We start from the raw sequence: 13326 nt of genomic DNA, 5'->3' as shown, positions 1-13326 counted from the left end.
CGTTGTTAAGGTGGTGATGGAGCCTACAAAAATTGTACCGTGCCACTTTATATTTTATAAACATCCAGTTGTAGAAATACGCCTTGTGCGCTAATCACTTCCATAAGGCTTCACGTAGATTGAGAGTCAAAATGAGTGACAGTGTTTCAAATGCTCAGAGGGAAAACGTTCGTTTTGTTTTAAATTTGTTTTTGAGGACTGAATTAGACTTTGTATGAAGAGCTAAGGTCAGAGTTGGTACTTTCACTGCTATTCAATTTGTATTGCTTTAAATTCTCTTATTAAGTGTGGAAAACTATCAACAAGGCAGTTATTCCCAGGGGCTGCCCCGCCAGAAACACCGCGATGGGCCATTCTTAAGAATGCGGTGCTGTGTGGAATGGTGCGGCATGGAAGCCTTCCTGAGAACTGGAAGGAAAACACTAAGTGAAGACGTGAACACGTGGGATTTATTTGTTTATTTTTATTAAATTTAAAAAAACATTTTTATTTTGTTATATTGAACTTGACAAATTTTCCTCAGAGATAATTTTTGTTTAAATATTCAAAGTTAGAAATTGTACCGGCCCATCAGAGTTTGAAAGTATTCCTAAAAGTATTTCAAATAAAAATGCATTTTAAATGTAGTGCACATTTTAAACATATTGGAGAAAACATAGAATCAGAGACTTTTTCAAATCCATGTTGGACTAGGAAACTGGTTTTGTTTCTTTCTTTTTTTTTTCTTTTGAGGTGGAGTCTCAATGTGTCACCCAGGCTGGAGTGCAGTGGCACGATCTCGGCTCACTGCAATCTCCATCTCCCGGGTTCAAGTGATTCTCCTGCCTCAGCCTCCTCAGTAACTGGGATTACAGGTGGTGAGCCACCACAACTGGCTAATTTTTGTGTTTTTATTAGAGATGGGGTTTCGCCATGTTGGCCAGGCTGGTCTCGAACTCCTGACCTCAAGTGAGACTTTTCTTAATACTAATTAGATTTGGCAACAGATGAGGCCATTTGTGATTCAGATTCTGCTCCCGATTACACATCCCTGTAGCTCATACGGTCAGCGCTCCTTTCTACCGAGGACAAATTCCATGTCAGTGTCCCTGAGGTTCTGTTTTTACTTTTGAAGTTGCAGAACTTAGTTTCAGTTCTTCTCTTGATGTCTCTCTTTTGTTCTCTCGCCCCTCTCCCTCCCTTTTCCTTTCTCCTCTCTCCTTCTCCCACCCCCTTCCTTCCCTCTTTTCACATCTTTCTGTCTTTCTTCGTCTTATTTCCATTGGTGTGTCTTTCCCAAGGCCGGAAGCCCCAGTGCCTCCAGGCTGGTGGTGTCTGCCTCTCAGCTGCACAGCCACAGGCTGCCATCATCAAGCACAGAATGGACTTGACGGGGACCTGACCGCCAGTCGTTTTGGGACTAGATGGGGTGCAGCCGGGGTGTCCGAGTTGCTTACAGTCATAGTGATGTACCCTACACTGAACAGGATGACTTTTTTTTAGGCTGTGGTTGCTTCACTCATCCAAATAGCCTATTTGTGAAGGCATCAATGTGCAAGTATTTTGGAGCCACTAAAATCAGTCCTGGAGATTAGAACGTGCAGGCCTTCTGGGTGGCAGGAATGAGGCTGCCTGTTGAGACTGGAGCACACTGCCACCAACACCCCACTGCCCCCACAACCCACTGCTCCCACACCCCACTGTCCCCCACCCCACTGCCCCTACAACCCACTGCACCCCACACCCCACTGCTCTCCCACCCCACTGCCCCCACCCCACTGCCCCCCCACTCCACTGCAACCCACACTGCACTGCACCCCCCACCCCACTGCCCCCCGACCCCACTGCCCCCACACCCCACTGCCCCCACACCCCACTGTTCCTCCCTCTGCTTTTCTCCCTTCCCACCTCCTTCTCTCCCCTCCTTCCACACGCCCCTCCCTTTTGATCATCAGTGCGCTTTGCAGGCATCAGACATTGCGGGCTCTTCAAGCGCCTCCCCTCTACATTCCCCTCTACAAATCCCCGGGCTTGCTTAACTTTGAGCCTCTCCTCCCTCCTGGGACTGATCCTCTTCAGCTCGAGCCTTGATCTAGAGTTGATTATAGAGGGAGTCCACTTCTCTTGACCCCTAACTCTCACCATGTTAAAATGAGGTGATGTTTCCAAAGGCAGCAGTTGAAGGAGCCTCCTTATCCCTCCATAGCAGAGAGCCATCAGGGATGCCTTGGCCTCTCAACCACACATGATGATTGGCATTTGATTGTTTTCACATTTCGTTGTCAGGTGAGCTGCTAATAATGTTGGGTAATAGTTTATTTCCTTTATAACTCTTTAAATCTGAATCTAATCTTGAAGCAATTGCATCCAAAGAGTTCTGCCAAAGAGAAGTGTAACCACAGATGCTGCCCCATCCACTCTTCCAAGACTATCTCCTGATTTGGGTTCTACTTACATTATACATTGAGCGTGAAACTCATGAAGACATGCATCCAGTGGAGAAGAGTGTTGGAAGCCTCTTCCCTTCCCACGTGGCCTTAGAACCCAGTGTTTTCAATGTTGGGGGACTCCCTTTTCTGGTTGTGAAATTGTCCACACCTGCTTCCCAGAAGTGTGCTTTGAAGACATTTTGTGATAAGGGAAAGCCGGTAGGAAGGGGTTCCACCTCCCCCAGGGCTCCCTGCGGAGAAATGGAGATTCTGCGCCTGAAGACACTTTTCTTTTCCACACAATCACTCTGCTTTCAAAGTTTCAGTTCCCTGATAATTCTAAAATTGCCCCTGGAGAGCTCTGGTCTTCTCCCGCCTCCCTTCCGCGCACCCTGCTGAGGCCTCCTCCCCGGCCCCAGAGGGTCTCCTCCCGGCCGTCTCTCTCACTGTTTCATCCTGTTTCATCCTGTTTCTCTCCTCCATTCTCCTGCTCCCTGGCTGGGCACAGCTCCCTCCGGCTCTGTCGGAGGGAGCAGGGATCCCAGAGACTCCCGGTGAGCTGGGCTCCCGCTCAGACCCCGTCCCTCCTGCAGCTGCCTCAGTTTCCTCTGGCTCATCTCTTGGCCATCTCGAAAGCAACAGGTCCAAGCTCTAAATTAGCATTTTCCACACAGCGTTGTTGTGAGACTGTTCCCTGATAATGTAGAGTTAGGGAAGTGGAACCATGGCCAGCGCCTGATAAGCACATGGAGACTCTAATCAATGACAGCCGCCCTGATTGCTATGATTGCTGCTCACTGATGGCCCCCAGCAGCTCTGTTGTCCCTGCTAATGACACCGTCCCACCCATGGTCAACCAGGACCCAAAATTTAAAGTGATCTTTGACTCCTTTCCCCAAAATTTATCCACTCCAAGACCTCTCCTGTCCTAGGGTGACTGGGAGCTTTCCCCGGCCCCACGTTGCTGTGTGACACTGGGCGAGTTGCTGCTCTGCGCCTTAGAGAGGTCAGATGGGAAGAGTGAGGCCTCCTTCAGCAGGGCTTGAGGCAGCAGTAGGCAAAACAGGGCACACAAATAACATGACGGGCTGCTTGGCACTTAGTAACGGTTCAATAAATGCCACCTGTTGTCATTGTTATAGCTGTTGACAGAATTCTGTGTGACTTCAGCAGCGGTTTCTTGAAAGAGTCACTTACTGTATTCTGCAATCAAAGAAGGAAGAGAGGCCAAGAAATAGATAAATGTCTGCATGACATAAGGCCTGGGATGAGCAGATATTCAGAAGATGGACAGACAGACTGACAGACAAATAGACAGACAGAAAAACTAGACTGAAAGACTAGACAGACAGACAAATAGGTAGACAGACATGGACAAATAGACAAACAGATGGAGAGACAGGTGGACAAGCAGAAAAACTAGACAGACAGACTAGACAGACTAGATAGATAGATTGGCAGAGGCAGACAGACAGCTTGGTAAATGGGCAAATGATAGAAAATATGAATAAATATACGAAGTAGAGAGAAAACTGAAGCAGAAAATTAGAAGAAGAAATCTGTGGTCATTTTACTAACCTTTTAAAAACTTGAACCTAAAATCTTCAAAATGATTTTTTTCTGCAGGAAAAAATACATATATTAATAGAATGTGTAAACAGCTGATTTTTTTCACAGTAAGAACAGTTCCCTTTGAATACAGTTACAACTGCTCCTCTGTTACTACTAATCACATCTCCTCTCAGTGGATATTGCTGGTGCTTTCGGTCCCTCCAGTACACATCTATTTGAAATCACCTTTAGCTATAAAGGAAAAAAAAAAAAGATACCATCAGTGAATGCTTGGTCTACAGGTGAATCATGAAAATACATCCCCATTAACCTCCTGTCCTTACGAAACTGGTGGCTGTTTTCTGTTCTTATGTTAAACATTCTCTCTTTACCTCCCATTTTAAGAGAATTGACTAGAAAACAATTCAGAGCAAGGGCTAGCTTATCTTTCAAAGGAACAGAACTGGCCACATTCCAGTGGAGAGAAGAAAGAAAAGCGTCCCAGTCCATGTCAGGAGCAATAAACAAAACAATGCAAAGTTGTGATGTAAAGCACTTGAAACTTACAAGGCAGTACATAGGGATATAATGGCTTCATCATCATTGATGCAAAGAAGAGATTTCTAGATATGTATTTATTTGTGAGCCCCGGTTCCCTGCTAATCTGTGCCGATGTCTTGAGGAAAATTGGAGTGAATGTTAAAAACTATGATCCAGTCACATACTTTCCTTTTTCAGATGACCGTTTTAATCTAGCCTTGGACATGTTTTAACCAAATGACTGGAACTAGTTATTCACTAAAATGACCACAGATTTTTAATATGATCTACATCAACTGTTTTGATTATGAGAATTTTACTTCTTTTTTTTTGCTAATATGAGTCAAGATAGCTCAGTAAGTTAAAAAATATTCAAAGTTTGATAACAAATATTATCAACATTTGTTCAAAAAACAGCATCAAATACCTGCATTGTACGATAAATGAGGACACCATAGCAGCAGCTCTGTACTGCTTATGCCTCCGGCACTTGCTCTCAGCACTCCACGTGTATTTATGTGGTTTACCCTGGTGCGAGGTGGATGGCATCATTGTCCTCACTTTACAAATGATGGAAGTAAGGCCCAGAGATGTTCATTTGCCCAGAGTCACACAGTGAGAACTGGTGGATCGGACGGTCACCAGGGTGGTCTGGCACCAAGGATCTGTGTTCCTGAGTGTTTCGTTACACATATCAAGTGTGTTGCCTTGCCCATTCGTGCGGTCCCAGCCTCTGCCCCAGTGTTTGATGATAATAAGGACTTAATGATTATGAACACAGAAAATCTGAGACAGGTCTCGGTTACTTTAGAAAGTTTATTTTGGCAAGGTGGAGGATGCGCCCGTGACACAGCCTCAGGAAGTCCTGACCACATGTGCCCAAGGCGGCTGGGGAGCTACTTAGTTTTACACATTTTAGGGAGACATGAGGCATCAATGTATATGTAAGAAGTACACTGGTTTGGTCCGAAAAGGCGGGACGACTTGAAGCAAAGGCAGGAAAACAGGGAGGGGGCATCCAGGTCACAGATGAGATGAAGAGTTGCATTCTTTTGAGTTTCTGACTAGCCTCTCCAAAGGAGGCAATCAGATACGCATCTGTGTCAGTGGGCAGAGGGGTGACCTGGAACAGAATGGGAGGCGGGTTGGCCGTCAGCAGTTCCCAGCATGGCTTTTCCTCTTTAGTGTAGTGATCTTGGGCCCCAGGATTGATTTTGCTTTCACATGATCACGTATGGAATAAACAGCTAGATGAACACCGGCGACGTTCAACGTCCTCAACGAAGCTCTGAGTACTTAAAGAATATGAATGATAGAATGTTTCCTGCCCTCAACTGCGCCGATTCTTGCAGCTTGAGCTAATGCATAAGAAACTAGCAATTCTAATCCACTTTCACCAGCGCGCCTTCGGCTAGGACAGAGGCTCCTCCAGGGTTTGCGTCAGCTGTGTTCCCCGTGAAAAGCAGTGCTTTGTGTCTATTCATTCCTCAAGACTCATTCCAACTCTGTAACGCAGAGACTCTTATTATCCCGTTTGCCTGAGGAGGAAACCCAGCCACAGAGCAGTCAAGGGCCGAGGTCTTGGTCACACAGGCAGAAAACACACAGGCTGATCCAAGATTCAAACCCAGAAAGTACAGCCCAGGAGGCCTGGCCCTTAACTGTCAAGCGTGGCCGACTCTCAGGTACCTCATACTTTCCTGGAGGAGTAAATGATGGAGGTGGGGATAGAGAAAGGCCAGATGGAAACGCCACTGAGAAGGATGACTGGGGCAGAGCTGTCTGCCTTTGAACTCCTCCCAGAACTCATTCTCCAACTTTGCCCCAGAGGCACCCACTGTTCAGTGTGGTTCTTATGTTTGTTGTGTGTCTGTGTTTGTACATGTGTACAGATATGTATCTGTGTGTCTATATACATGGGTATCTAGATACACTAATACATGTTTATATATACTGTTAGGGATACGTTTGTATTATGTGTAATGTATATTTGTATCACTGCCTATAGGATTGTCTTGGACATTTTAAACATCAATAAATGGCACTATCATGTATTTATCTTCCTGCAGACTGGCCTAAGAATACAAAACATTTGACCCTAAAAAAAGACTTCGTTCACTTTTTAATTTTAAAATGTAATCGGAGATATAGTACTAGGATGGGCAGAAAGTGAAGGAATTTGCTTTGATGAGACTGGCAACCAGGGGAACCTTTGGGTCCTCTTTTATCTGCTGCCAGTCTAAGCCTACAAATATTTTTTATTAAAGACACAGAAAAATGGCAACTATTTTTCTAATATAGAAAAGGAAAAGTCCCAGGTCTTTTAGTCCCGTAGGACCCTTATATCACAAAATCAGGACCTGGGACATTGGCGCCTCCGGAGGATGGGACCACCCAGTGTGTTCTAACACATATGTGCACACACAGCACTGGCCCAGTGTCACCAGGATGTTCCACTCCATGGTCTGCGCCATTTGCGTGACTTTGCACAAAGACAACCAGTGCTAACCTTGGACTCTAAACACTAAGGGTATGAACGTGGGCACGTGTCACATACTTCTCAGTTCATGCATACTTTCCGAACAACACACAGCCATGAGTGGGAGAGGGGAAAGGATTGAATTTCGTGACCGGTATGCAAGCTGTATTGACAGAACTGCACCCAGAGCCTTTTCTCCAAGGAAGGTCAAACTTTAACCTTTTAACGTTCAAAGTGAAGACACCTGATATGATCATTGACCAATCAAGGAATACTAAAAACCCTCAGTAGCTGAAGCATTCTTTTGCAATCCTGGTTTTAGATACCTCTTTAATAAGGTGACCAATTGCCCCAGTTTGCTGAGCACTGAGAAGTTTCCCAGGACACGGAACATTCCAGGCTTGACGCAGGATGCTTGGTCGCCCTTCTCCTGCACGTCAGCGTGCTTGGGAAACGCCCTGCACCGCCTGCATTCCTGGGCCCCAGACCCAGGCACTGGGCAGATCAGCAGAACGCGGGCCCTGCCTCTCAGGGCTTCAGGTCTCTTCCTATGTCTCAGCTTCCTATGAAATTGAAAAATGTTTCATTTACGTTTTTCAAATGTGATATTTATTATTTCTTAACTTATAATCTGTCAAACAAGTATAAGGAAAGCTAACAAGACAAAAACATATGAAAAAACGTTTTTGAAGCAGTATTACAAGAAGAAAGTGAATACTTAAGCAGAATTGGTGAAAATCTTTAATTTACAGAAAGGGTTTGTCACGAGCCCATTTCCACTTCATTAGAGTACATACATTATATCAATTCTTAATAGTAGTTATAAATTTTAATACGAACCGGGAAGACTATGACATTAATCAGTTCACAGATGGATTTTCCTTAATCCTGCTGTCTTCTGGTATACATTTGTGTCCCAGTTTCTTTAAGACACAGAGTCATAAAGAGATACGGGTGTTCCCTGAGCCACAAAGCAGAAGAGCCTCCCTGGCCCCTAGGGAGTCTTCTCGCGGGTCGGGCTGTGTTGGGAGAGTCTCATCACCTTTGGGCATGATGTGAGGCTGGGCAAAGACCACCCAGCTCCCTAACCCCTACTCGTCTACCTCCTGCCCCAGTTCAAATCAATAAAATTACCGGTGGCTACAGGTGCCTGGGGAGGCAGATAGGAGCAAGTCGTGGGCCCCCACGCAAGGAGGCAGAGGATGCAGCTAAGAGCCTGCGCTCCATCACTGAGGGGCTTGGCTTCAGGCCACCGCCTCACCTGTGCAATTAGGTGCACAGTAAGAGCATAGTGACAGTTTTCTCTTTGCCAGTGTGACTTGGGGATGTTAGGTGATCTCGAGGGCCACTGACATAGTCAGATGTGGGAGCCCCAGGTCCTTTGCAAATGGATCCAACCTAATGAGAAAGACAGACCTGCCTTCCTCACGTGACCGTGGCCAGCCTCGAAGTTAGATTCGGGGGAAGTTCAGAGGAGTGAGCAGGCTCTAAGCAGAGGTGGGCTTAGAGCCGGACTTTGAAGGGCAGGTAGGGTTAGAGTCACGAGCAAAGGGCAGAGGAAGCAGTGCAAGGAGAGGTGGGACCTGAGCAGGCCTGTTGGGGCAGCAGGAGTGCAGGAGGGGTCTGGGAAGCAGGGGGAGCCACCCTGTCCCCGGGGCTGCCGGGAGAAAGAGTGGACAGAGGGGAAGATGGAGGGAGACAGGTGCTTCCGGGTCCACTGGTCAGAAGTGGGAGCTGATTAGTAACTGAGGGAGAAAACGTAAGATCCTCTCTGAGTGGAAAGTCTCTAGCAGTGACTATCTCTGAGTCCTTCTCTAGGCCCAGAGTTCTGCCAGTTCTGCCTTTGCTGCTGTGAAATATATATGTTCATATCCTGTTTATACGTGTGTATGTGCATGTGTGTGTATGTATGAGGGTGTGCATATGTGGGTGTATATATGGGAATGTGCATGTGTGTATATGTGTATGTAAATGTGTGTATAAATATTATAGATTCAGAATTTCCCATATTTCCCCACATTCTGCCAACAGTACTAGAGCAAGCTACATAAATTGCCACAAACTGTCAAATGTTTGGGATTCTCTATTCTCAGAGTTCAAAGAGAAGTAGTTGTAACGATGGTTTTCATATTGAAATGAGAAATACTAAGCTAAGCTAACCTAAGAGGCTTCTAGCAAATAGATCTTGGATTGATTCCTTGCCTGCAATTTATCTAAGCAGTCCATACCAAATGAAGTAATAAATATGCAATTTTGCCTAAATCTCATGAATAATTGAGAGAAAGCTAGATTATCTGGGCTTCAGCAAGTGCTTTCACATGGAGTTACAATTACAGATGATCGAAGGAGTGGTCGGGAGGCCAGGATTCCAAGTCAGACTGTGAGAATTCAATCCTTGGGTGCCTTTTCATCTCTAGTCTGATTGATAGACTGTAGAGTGCATTCTCCAAAAGCAAGTTTTAGGGGAGCCACAAAGTCGGAAGGGGCTGTGGGAGAAGCACCTTCAGATGCTGCCTTGCCACAGCCGCTAGTCAGGGAATGGGTACATCATGGCTGTTCCTCATCTTCCTGGTGATCCAAAATTAACCTCACTCAAAAAATATTATAGATGAGACCAGGCATGGTGGCTCACACTTGTAATCCCAGCACTTTGGGAGGCTGAGGTGGGCAGATCACCTGAGGTCAGGAGTTAGAGACCAGTGTGGCCATCTCTACCCAAAGTACAAAAATAGCCAGATATGGTGGCACATGCCCATGGTCCCAGCTACTCGGGAGGCTGAGGCAGGAGAATCACTTGAGTCCAGGAGGCAGAGGCTGCAGTGAGACAAGATCGTGCCATTGCACACCAGCCTGGGCGACAGAGCGAGATTCCATCTCAAAACAAACAAAAACAAAAAAACCACAAAACATTGTAGAAGAAGGAAACACCCTCGCTGTGGATCAAAAGCATCACTTCTGAAGACTCATTCTGCTAAGGAAAGACCTTTGTTTGCCTCAGGTCTGGGGTTGGTGGTGAGTTTTCCTCGTTCAGCTCATCAGCCCATAGAAAAACTGCGTCAGCGCATCAGGCGGGCAGGGCCCTCAAGGGGAAGATAATCCTGCTCTTTTTGAATCCATAGGACAATAACGGCAAATTCTGGGCTTATTAAAATACATGGTGTCACCAGCTCATCACAAAGGGCCACAGGCAGTATACCAACACAGTTCTGATCTTGTAGTTTCAAAAGACTAATTACTTTTAAAATAAAATAAAGAGAACTTACCTGTCATCTAGCTGATGCATGTAAAAGCTCTTTCTAGCTAATGGAGGTTTCTACAAATGATTCAGTGCACATTTTCCACAATGTTTCACAAATCATATAAGGGTAGAGTTGTTTGCGGTGTTTCATACCTGAGTGAGGTGTGATCATGTTTTAATTAGGCTGCTGTAAGGTGAAAATAGACTGTACCTGCAAATAGTCAGAACTAATTGCCTGTTTTCATGATACATAGTGATTTCTAAAAAAATTATGATTAATTTTAAATGAGCTAAAAATATGAAGTGATATCCAACCTGAATTCTGTGATATGGTTTGGGAGTTTCTTACCCCAAAAGAGGTAAATCTTTGTCATTTCATTCACAGCCACTCATGAACATAGGCAATCGTATTTGCAGATATTTATAAAAATGTGTGACATGGATTGTTAACATTAGCTTGGCCTCAAGGTAATTTTTCTCTAGAAGTATTTATATATTTTAATAGACAACTGACAGACTATTGGGGCTTCAAGTCCTTTCATTATAAATTTGAATCCCGCTTTATGTCATTACCGAATTCAATTTTCTCTAAGATTGTATGTGTCAATACAAAAATTCTAACGTTTTCCCCTTGGATTAGTATTTTTCTGAGTGTTTTATATGCACATGGGAAACGTCGGCAGAGATGAAACACTCACCCCGTCTGTTATCTTCATTCTCCTGCTCTTCTCCTCTACCCCCACCAATCACAAGCGGGACCCTGGAAACCCAGGGCTGTAATGCATGAAAGATGTAGAAACGAGGAGATATAGAACCCACTAATAGGAAGAGCCCACAGTCAGAGCACCCCTGCAGATTGTCAGGAGCTAAGAATGGAGGAGAACAAAGGATCATTAAGCCACACCCCATGGAGAGGCAATGGGAGGTGCATAAGAAATATTTCTGGAAGTTTGGAACAGAGCAATCGGGCAAGAGAAAGAAATAAAAGACATACAAATAAAAAGAGAGGAAGTCAAACTATTCCTGTTTACAGACAATATATGATTCTATACCTACAAAACCCCATAGCCCCTGCCCAAGACCTCCTTGATCTGATAAACAACTTTAGCAAAGTTTCAGGATACAAAATCAATGTACAAAAATCACTAGCATTCCTATACACCAACAACAGCCAAGCTGAGAGCCAAATCAAGAAACCAATCCTATTTACAATAGCCACAAAAAGAATAAAATACCTAGGATATAGCTAACCAGGGAGGTAAAAGATCTCTACAATGAGAACTGCAAAACACTGCTCAAAATCAGAGATGACACAAACAAATGGAAAAACATTTCATGCTTATGGATAGAAGAATCAATATTGTTAAAATGGCCATACTGCCCAAAGCAATTTACAGATTCGATGCTATTCCTATTAATCTATCAAGGACATTCTTCACAGAATTAGAGAAAACAATTTTAAAATTCATGTGGAACCAAGAAGAGCCTGAATAGCTAAGGCAATCCTAAGCAAAAAGAACAAAGCTGGAGGCCACATGTTACCCAACTTCAAACTATATGACAAGGCTACAGTAACCAAAACAGCATGTACTAGTATCAAAAACAAACACACAAACCAATGGAACAGCATAGAGAGCCCAGAAATAAGGCTGCATACCTACAATCATCTGATCTTTGACAAAGTTGACAAAAGCAGTAGGGAAAGGACTCCCTATTCAATAAATGGCGGTGGGACAACTGGCTAGCCATGTGCAGAAGATTGAAACCAGACCCCTTCCTTACAGTATGCACAAAAATCAACTCAAGATGGATTAAAGACTCAAACATAAAACCTAAAACTATAAAAACCCTGGAAGATAACCTCAGAAATACCATTCTGGACATAGGATCTAGCAAAGATTTCACAACAAAGACACCAAAAGATGTTGCAGCAAAAACAAAACTTGACAAATAGGACCTAATTAATCTAAAGAGCTTCTGCACAGCAAAGGAAACTATTGACAGAGTGAGCAGACAACCCACAGAATGGGAGGAGACATGTCTGAACCATGCATCTGGCAAAGGCTTAAAATCCGGAATCTATAAGGAACTTAAACAAATTTACAAGCAAAAACCAAACAACCCCATTCAAAAGTGGGCAAAGGACATGAACAGACATTTTTCAAAAGAAGACACACATGGCCAACAAGCATATGAAAAACTGCTCCACATCAGTGATCACTACAGAAATACAAATCAAATCCACAGAGGTACCATCTCACACTAGTCAGAATGGCTATTGTTAAAAAGTCAAAAAATAACAGATGCTGGCAAAGTTGCAGACAAAAGAGAACACTGGCCACTGCTGGTGGGAGTGGAAATTATTTCAGCCATTGTGGAAAGCAGTGTGGCGATTCCTCAAAGAACTTAAAACGGAATTACCACTTGACCTAGCAATCCCTTTGTTGGGTATATACCCAAAGGAATATAAACCACTTTACCATAAAGACACATGCACATGTATATTCATGACAACACTCTTCACAATAGCGAAGACATGAAATCAACCTAAATGCCCATCAGTGGTAGACCGGATAAAAAATGTGGTACACAAACACCATAAAAAAGAATGGGATAAGGGCTTTTGCAGCAATGTAAATGGAGTTGGAGGCCATTATCCTAAGCAAAATAACACAGGAACAAAAAACAAATCCCACATGTTCTCACTTATAAGTGGGAATAAACAGCAAGAACACACGGACACAAAGAGGGGAACAGACACCGGGGCTGGCTCGAGGATGGAGGCTGGGAGAAGGGAGGGGATCAGAAACCTACTTATCAGTGATATGCTTAGTACCTGGGTGACAAAATAATCTGTACACCAAACGTCTGAGACACACAGTTTGCTATATAGGTAGCTATGTAACAAACCTGCACGTGTACCCCTGAACCCAAAATAAAAGTTAAAAAAAAGAAGAAAAGGAAAGTAAACCCCTAAAAGAAATGTTTCTCAGACTCTTGGAGAAGCTCTCCCTGCACAGGGAACAGGGAGAATAGACTAAGGAGAAAAGGTTCTCTTCTGTTGTCCCTTAAGTTTCCCCAGAGAAGCTTTGTTACAGGTCATCTCAAAT

General features: G+C 44.2%; 1 protein-coding gene and 1 long non-coding RNA gene across 2 annotated transcripts in view; one reads left to right on the top strand and one right to left on the bottom strand.

Annotated features, from left to right (window-relative positions):
- PACRG (parkin coregulated) overlaps positions 1-13326 on the top strand; it is a 593065-nt gene that overhangs the window by 473279 nt on the left and 106460 nt on the right. The gene's annotated exons all lie outside the window — the stretch shown is intronic.
- On the bottom strand, positions 5395-11486 carry LOC105716467 (uncharacterized). The gene is made up of 3 exons (XR_001107289.2): positions 10915-11486; positions 7305-7541; positions 5395-6004 (listed from the first exon to the last, which is right to left on the bottom strand). It is a non-coding gene; the product is annotated as an uncharacterized LOC105716467 (long non-coding RNA).

Source organism: Aotus nancymaae, unplaced genomic scaffold (assembly GCF_030222135.1).
Source record: "Aotus nancymaae isolate 86718 unplaced genomic scaffold, 86718_ANA_hifiasm-v0.15.2.pri h1tg000040l, whole genome shotgun sequence".
In the NCBI taxonomy this organism is placed as follows: Eukaryota; Metazoa; Chordata; class Mammalia; order Primates; family Aotidae; genus Aotus; species Aotus nancymaae.
Note: the sequence above shows the minus strand (reverse complement) of the source record. Positions and strands in the feature narration are given on the sequence as shown.